Source organism: Raphanus sativus, chromosome 5 (genome assembly GCF_000801105.2).
Source record: "Raphanus sativus cultivar WK10039 chromosome 5, ASM80110v3, whole genome shotgun sequence".
NCBI lineage: Eukaryota > Viridiplantae > Streptophyta > Magnoliopsida > Brassicales > Brassicaceae > Raphanus > Raphanus sativus.
In genome coordinates this window covers 16,321,735-16,329,196 of record NC_079515.1, presented here as the reverse complement: position 1 = coordinate 16,329,196, position 7,462 = coordinate 16,321,735, and the positions used below count along the sequence as shown (strand labels likewise).

The following is a 7,462-nucleotide window of genomic DNA, read 5'->3' as shown; positions in this document are numbered from 1 at the left end:
GGTTTACGATGAAACCGCGAAAACTTAACTTTATTGGAGAAATCGGAAAAAACGTCTCAAACCAAAAGACGGCCCAAAGGGTCCTAAACTTGATTCGAGTACCACTTACGATTTCTTAAAAACCCATAAATCTTATGACGGTATATGTTTGGAGGATAAACATCAGTTTCCGCGGGTAAATGGAAACTTTCCGCAGATAATCATGAAGATCAGAAAAATTGGAATATTTCCATTTTTCGGACTATGACGGCTTAAGGGCAAAAGAGGGAAGCGTAAACCGACCTAGGAGGGAGTATATAAGGAGCTCAAGGCGAGATGCATAGGGAGAGAGAAAAAGGGAGACAGAGAGAGCAGATCCGAGATCCTAGACTTAAAGAACTTAAAACTTAGGTGGTTAGACTGGTAAGGCAGGACCTAGAACGTCTGTCTGCCTCTTGTTCTATTTTCATCTTCTCCGCATACTTATGTTCCTCTCGGAAGGATCTAACGATTCTTTTTTAGAGTTCCGCACATAGAAACCCTAGGCATTATTCTCGACATGCCTGTTTCAATGACCAACGCTCATACTAGATGAACTCCGCCAGGCAGTTCGATCTCTTGTTTAATCCTTTCTAACTGAACTACTTCCGACTTGATCCTCAAAAAGGGGTACGTAGGCAGCCTTTCATAAGGTCCAGTCCCAAATCCTAACAAAACCTTTTTCGTACGATTATCGAGCTGCGATTCAATTAGGTTTAAGGTTTTAAGACGGCAAGAACTAGGAAAATCGCCGACAGTTCTCGCAGTCAAAGCTTTTACAATCTTCTGTAATCGTCGCAATGCTCTTACGCGGATTCGAAACATATATCTACTTTACGTAAAACTCGTTTTGTTATCTTTTTATATTTTCTGCGTATATTTGGTCACTTGTCGTTGGCTCCGCAGAAATCAGGGACCTCTGGGAAATTAGGGTTTTCCTACTTTTCTTATTTATACGATAATTTGACGGTGCGAATTTCGGTTCCCACAGTAATCTCTATCAGGGAAGCTCCAACCATTAAATCTAGGATGGACCTGCGACCAAAGAATGTAACTACAACTGAATGGCTTAACTTTGTCAGAGAGAAGACAAGTAAGGCCTTTAAGGTTGTCAGTGATTCGTATAAAGAAAGACGACATAAGCACATTCCTAACACTTATGGGCATAGAGAAATTGTGAGGTTGAGAGAAGATTTGATAAAGTCTAGCGATGATCCATCACAAGTGTCTAGGGCGAGAGTTTGGGTCAAATCACGAACTAAAAGGATGGTACGCCTTTCAATGTTAATGCAACTAAAAAGTTTGTAAGTTGTGTTTGATCTTTACAGATTGATTTTATCGATTCGACTATCTACTTCTTAGTAGTTGTGAAATTTAAAATGTTTTTTTCTAGAGAAAGGCTGCAGAGATAGAACTAGAGCGTCTTCAAGTTTCAACGACAACAAATCCAAAGCAAGATGGGCTTACTCAAAATATTGGGACGTGATAATCCTGGCCGGTTGAAGTAAATGTGTAGAGGCATTAGCATGACCAAACTGACATGTTTACAAGTAAGAAACAACTTTATGGCTGCTATGGAAGAAAAACACGTGTCTCTGGAGAAACAAGTTTATGATCTACAGCAGGCCATTGCGAGAACTAATAATCCCGGAGAAGAACCTGATGTCAGTGAAAACTCGAATACAGGGTATGAATTCACTTCCTATGTCTTCACCTATCTCTATATTTATAAATTTATTTTATGTTGCTTGTATTTCATGTAGAGTGTAAATACTGATCACTTCCAAGTGTTATCTGGTTGACTGGTGTGCTGTTGATGTCAATGTTGATGAAAGACGGGTTGTGTCATCTGATGCTAATGAGTTAGTTTATGTGATTCTTTTAGGACCTAACACTGTTAAGGTCTTAGTTGAAAATGCAACCAAACCAGACACCTTTTAATGGACACCTGCACATAATATTTTTTACTGTGGAGGATGCAGTTGGAGAGATGATTGCTTGGCATGCCGATCATTGTATGGTTCCAACATCAAGTTTCATTCCAGAGGACAATGGTCATAAGGTTAAGTTTCCCCATTCTGTTTTTCTAAGTTTCGTCTTCCTCTCTAGCTGATTTTTTCATATTTTTTATTCTTCGTTTGTTTGGCAGAGCCTTTCGACGAGTCCAAATAACACATGCAAACTCGTGGACTATATATAGAATGAGGAAGTGGTTGATGTAGGCCGCTGGCAGACTACATAACCAAAAGCGTTTGTAAATGAACTTCCTCTTGGTCCAAACGCAATCAATGTTTACATGGATAAGGTAGCAAACCCAAAGGAATACATATGCAAGTATATAGTTGGCAAGACAACTATGGAGGATTATCTGAACTGTTTTGTAGCATGGCCTGCAAATAGCTTTGTGTTTTAATCAAAAACACCAAATTCTCCTCATTTACAACAATCAATTTCTAGAGCAAGTTCAACTTCTAAGAATCAAAAGTCTCCACTAAGTGCAGCAGCTTCGGCAAAGCAACCGGCAGCAAGTTCTATAGATAAATCTATGAGTGAGGAGTCTCCATTAACTCCACCAGCCCCTACAAAGATACCAGCAGCAACTCAGGAAAAGAAGTCTATGAATGAGAAGTCTCCAATAACTCCAACATCTCCTCTTAGTAGATCAGATGTACTTTAATTATGTAAGTAGTTAATTGCTTCTCGTTTGATTCTTGAATTTTTGTTCTCATTTTTTGCTTTTCTTGCTTGCAGCATAACCAGCATAACAAGTTCAAGCAAAATCAAAAAGTAAAGCTCCTTGATCTCTCCGGAAATAAGGTGATTGTTCGCTGAAGGACGTTGGTCATCGAATAATCCTGAACATATTGTCCACATTGAACCTTTGGGCCCTGGTGGATGTCGAGTCTTTGTGGATGTTGTGAAGGTTAAAGATGCTGCTATGTGTAAGAAAAATCTGAGATCAAGTATATGGAAGATGCACTTGGAAGCTGTCTTACTTGGCCAGATGATAAAGTTGTAATGGTGAGATTTTTGTTCATTGCTGTGTTGTTTGTCATGTTACATAAGTGGGACAATATGTCAAACTTAGCTAATTATGTTGTTTTTGGTTGCAGGCCTAACCCCAAAGAAGGAAGCAACTAAGTTATGTGTTCACATTTTATGTTGTCCTTTGTTATGATATGACTATGTTTCAAAGCATGACTATTGGTGGACCCAATTTCGGTTAGTTCCCTTAATGGGCCGAGACTAAAGACATGGGACGCAAAGAGAGGAGAACACATCGAGCACGCGAGCTCGAAAAAAAATATTTGAGAATCCGGAGATCGCGGGAGAGGTTGCGGAGATCATGGAGCGAGACATCTATAAAAGAAGAGGAGAGATCAAGCCGAAGGGAGGGGGAAGGGAACCCTAAAGATAGCACACAATACACATCAACTTCGTTTTACACCGTTTTAGATCTTTTCTTTCATCGGTTTCTGTTGTAGTTTCGGATCTCGTTTCACTCATTGTAACCGATCTCTTTACTCAATAAAGTCCATCTTTGTCAATTGATTTCCTATTACATCTTTGTGTTCTAAGGGTATCGCTGCTCACATCCTTTTCATTCCCTAGTTTACATCTCAAACTCTATTAAATAGTTAGTGTAGATTTTATGTCTACATTTTGGCGGCCACTATTCCTGGCTAAGAACCCGATCTAGGATTTCTAAACACGATTATGGATCCCAAACAACCCAAAAAGAGTCCAATAGATCGAGGTCGAAACGACCCGCGACCCTTAAAGATACCATAAACGTCGCTCCGCTCTCACTTTCTCTCGACATGAGAGCGCTAAGCTCGACACGCCTTACGACGACGCTCTGGTTATCGCACTAGAACTCACCGGAGTAACCTTCTCAAGGATCCTCGTCGATACTGGAAGCGCAGACAACATCGTTTCACAGGAAGCCCTCTAGAGAATCAATCAATCTGATTTAATGATCAATCACGAAGCGCCCCCCCCCCTCCCCCTCTTTAGTTTCAAAGGAAATAGGGTGCAGCCGTTAGTGATCGTAACGATGATAGTCAAAGCTCAGAACCTCGAGTTTGAAACTGAATTCTCCGTAACCAAAAATCCTTCGCCTTTCCACGCTGTCCTAGGACAACCATGGATCCACCATATGAAAGCCGTTCCCTCGATCTATCATCAATGCATAAAGTTCGTGTCCCCAACAGGAGAAAAACCATTTACGGAAACCAAAAGTAGTCGCGATCCTGCTACATGGCAGGATACCGGAAGATTTTCCTGCAAGGAAAAGACCATCTGATAGTTTGGGATCCCACAGTGAGAGACCCCGGAAAAGACTTTTCGAGCACCGTCGCCTTAGACGATCGCTCACCAGAAAAATGCGTAAACATCGGAAATGATCTCCATTCAAAAATCAGAAGCGATCTGACATCTTTTCTAAAAAAAATCTCCATATATTCGCATGGTCCGCAGCTGATATGCCCAGAATCGACATCGACATCGCCTCCCACGATCTGAACATCGACCCCACATTTAAACCGATTAAACATAAACGAAGAAAACAAGGGCCAGAACGAGCCAGAGGTGTGAATGACGAGGTCGATAAGCTACTAAAAATTGGATCCATTCGCGATGTTCAGTACCCAGATTGGCTCGCGAACCCTGTCGTTGTTAAGAAGAAAAATGGAAAGTAGAGAGTCTGCATCTATTTCACCGAACTTAACAAAGCCTGCCCGAAGGATAGTTTCCCATTGCCTCATATCGATCGACTGGTCGAGGCCACAACAAGACACGAGCTACTTTACTTCATGGACGCCTTCTATATTTATAACCAAATCCTCATGAATCCCGAGGATCAAGAGAAAACGAGCTTCATAACCAAACGTGGCATATACTGTTATAAAGTAATGTCGTTCGGGTTGAAAAAAAACGGAGCCACCTATCAAAGACTGTTGAACAAAATGTTTTCTAAGCAACTCGGTAAAACAACGGAGGTCTACATAGATGACATGCTATGTAGCCAATGACCATGTTCTCCAAATCCAGGAATTCTTCAACATCCTCAACAAGTTTGGAATGAATTTGAATCCAACAAAATGCACCTTTGGGGTAGCTTCGGGAGAATTTCTCGGGTATCTGATGACCAAAAGAGGAATCAAAGCAACCCCGAAACAAATCTCGGCACTCATCGACAATTTTCCACCAAGATCGATCAAAGAAGTCCAAAGAGTCACAGGAAAAATTGCAGCGCTAAATCGTTTTATCTCGAGACTGACAGATCGATGCCTTCCGTTCTACAAGATCCTGAAAGGGAACAAGAAATTTGAATGGAAAGAGGAGTGCGATTCTAACACTCAGAAAACTCAAAGCTTACATAAGCGAGCCTCCCATCCTCTCGAAACCAGTCAGCAGCGAAGTCCTGTTCCTATATGTCGTGACCTCAGAACATGCGGTCAGCGGGGTATTTGTCCGCGAAGAAAATAACGAACAAAAGCCGATCTATTATGTCAGCAGATTGCTAATCGACGCTGAAACAAGATACCCAGTAATGGAAAAACTAGCACTAGTAGTGGTAACCGCCGCACGGAAGCTAAGACCATACTTCAAATCTCACTCGATTATGGTCATGACATCTCAGCCCCTACGGACGACGGTCTTCCACATTCTCAGCCAATCCTGAAGATTAGCAAACCACGAACGAGCTCAAAAGCACAAATACTGATTTCGTTACCGAGCTCGTTCTAAGGAAATCGACACGAGTGACAAAGCCCAGAAGTGGAAGCTCCACGTCGACGGGGCCTCGTCAAAACAAGGATCTGGTATCGGATTACAACTTGAATCTTCGACAGGAAAAAAATATCGAGCAGTCATTCCGTTTAGGTTTCAACGCGACAAACGACGAAGCCGAGTACGAATCTCTGATCGCAGAACTATGCCTCGCACAGAGCCTTGGCGCCCTTAAATCTGTGTGACCATTTTTTTTGTTCTTTACCAGCCTTTGGTGACAAAAGGAAATTTCCAGTTTGCTAGTTTTTGTAAGAAATTTACTACATGGTTTTGGCGAGCCTGAATTGTTAGTTTTAAAACTATTTTTTCTTTATGGAATTCCTTTTACTCAGTATGAAATATTTTCTGTTTTTTCCTAGAAAAATAGGATTTAAATTTTTAATGGAATTAGTTCTGTATGCTGAAATTTCTAACCTAGTACATAATATTTTTTTTGTTCGGATTATAGAACCCTGGACCTCTCGCATCCAAAGCGAGAATTATATCACTAGGCCAAATGCCCAATTTCTAAGAATGTTAAATATATGGTTGAATGTCACCTTAGTAACAGTGTGTGAGAATGTTCTCTTAGTTTACTTCAGTCAAATAAGTACAGCTGAATATGATATTTATAAATTAGTGCGAGTATTTTTCAAAATCTTTACCAGCCGTTAGTAACAAGAGAAATCTGCTAGTTTGATGGTTCATGTAAGAATTTTACTACAATAATGGTTTGGTTTTGGTGAGTCTGAAAGTTTAACAGTTAGTTTAACAAACTATATTTTTGATTTTTTAATTTACTTGATTTGCAATAATATCCGTTTTCCTTAAAAACTAGATTAATTTCTTAAAATGGATTAAGCTATTATGTTGATATTTCCGACCTAGTCCATATATTTTTGGGTGAGGTTTGTGTGTAATATAGATTAGTTAATTTTTAGGAATTACTGAATGTTATTATTTACAAAGCCAGTCCAAATAAAAATTCTCATGCCTATAAGTTGGTATGAAAGCAACATATTATCAAAAAAAATAAATGGGGCATTCCGAGAATCGAACTCGGGACCTCTCGCACCCAAAGCGAGAATCATACCACTAGACCAAATGCCCTATTGCTAAGCATATTAGGTATATGGTTGAAGGCACAGCGTTGGCACTTTCGGAGCATGTTCTCTTAGTTGACTTTAGCCAAATAATGAAGGCTGAAGATGATTTTCTTGGATCTGTTAGAACATTTTCTATTATTTTTAGTAGCTTTTGGTGACAAGATAAAACTGCCAGTTTGATAGTTTTTATAAGAAATTTACTACACTAAGGTCTTCTTTTGACGAGTCTGAAAGTTCACAAGATTGTTATTAATTTTTTTTCATTGTTGAAGCCCGTTTACTCAGTCTACAATATCTTATGTTTTCCCAAAAAACAAATTTGTATATGACTTTAGTGTAACCAGTTGACTTTTCGGACCTATTACATAAATGTTTAGGAGAGGGTTGTTTATATTGTAGACTAGGTATTTTTACAACCAGACCAAAGAAAAATTCTAATGCAATAGCTAGAATGTAACTTATTATCGAAAATATATCAATGGGGCATTCCAATTATTGAACTCGGGACCTCTCGCACCCAAAGCGAGAATCATACCACTAGACCAAATGCCCGATTGGTAAGTATA

The 7,462-nt window shown here is 39.8% G+C and overlaps 1 non-coding gene across 1 annotated transcript; it reads right to left on the bottom strand.

Annotated features, from left to right (window-relative positions):
• Nucleotides 1-6,828: 6,828 nt before the first annotated feature.
• TRNAP-UGG (transfer RNA proline (anticodon UGG)) lies at nucleotides 6,829-6,900 on the bottom strand. Its single transcript has one exon. It is a non-coding gene; the product is annotated as a tRNA-Pro (tRNA).
• Nucleotides 6,901-7,462: the final 562 nt, after the last annotated feature.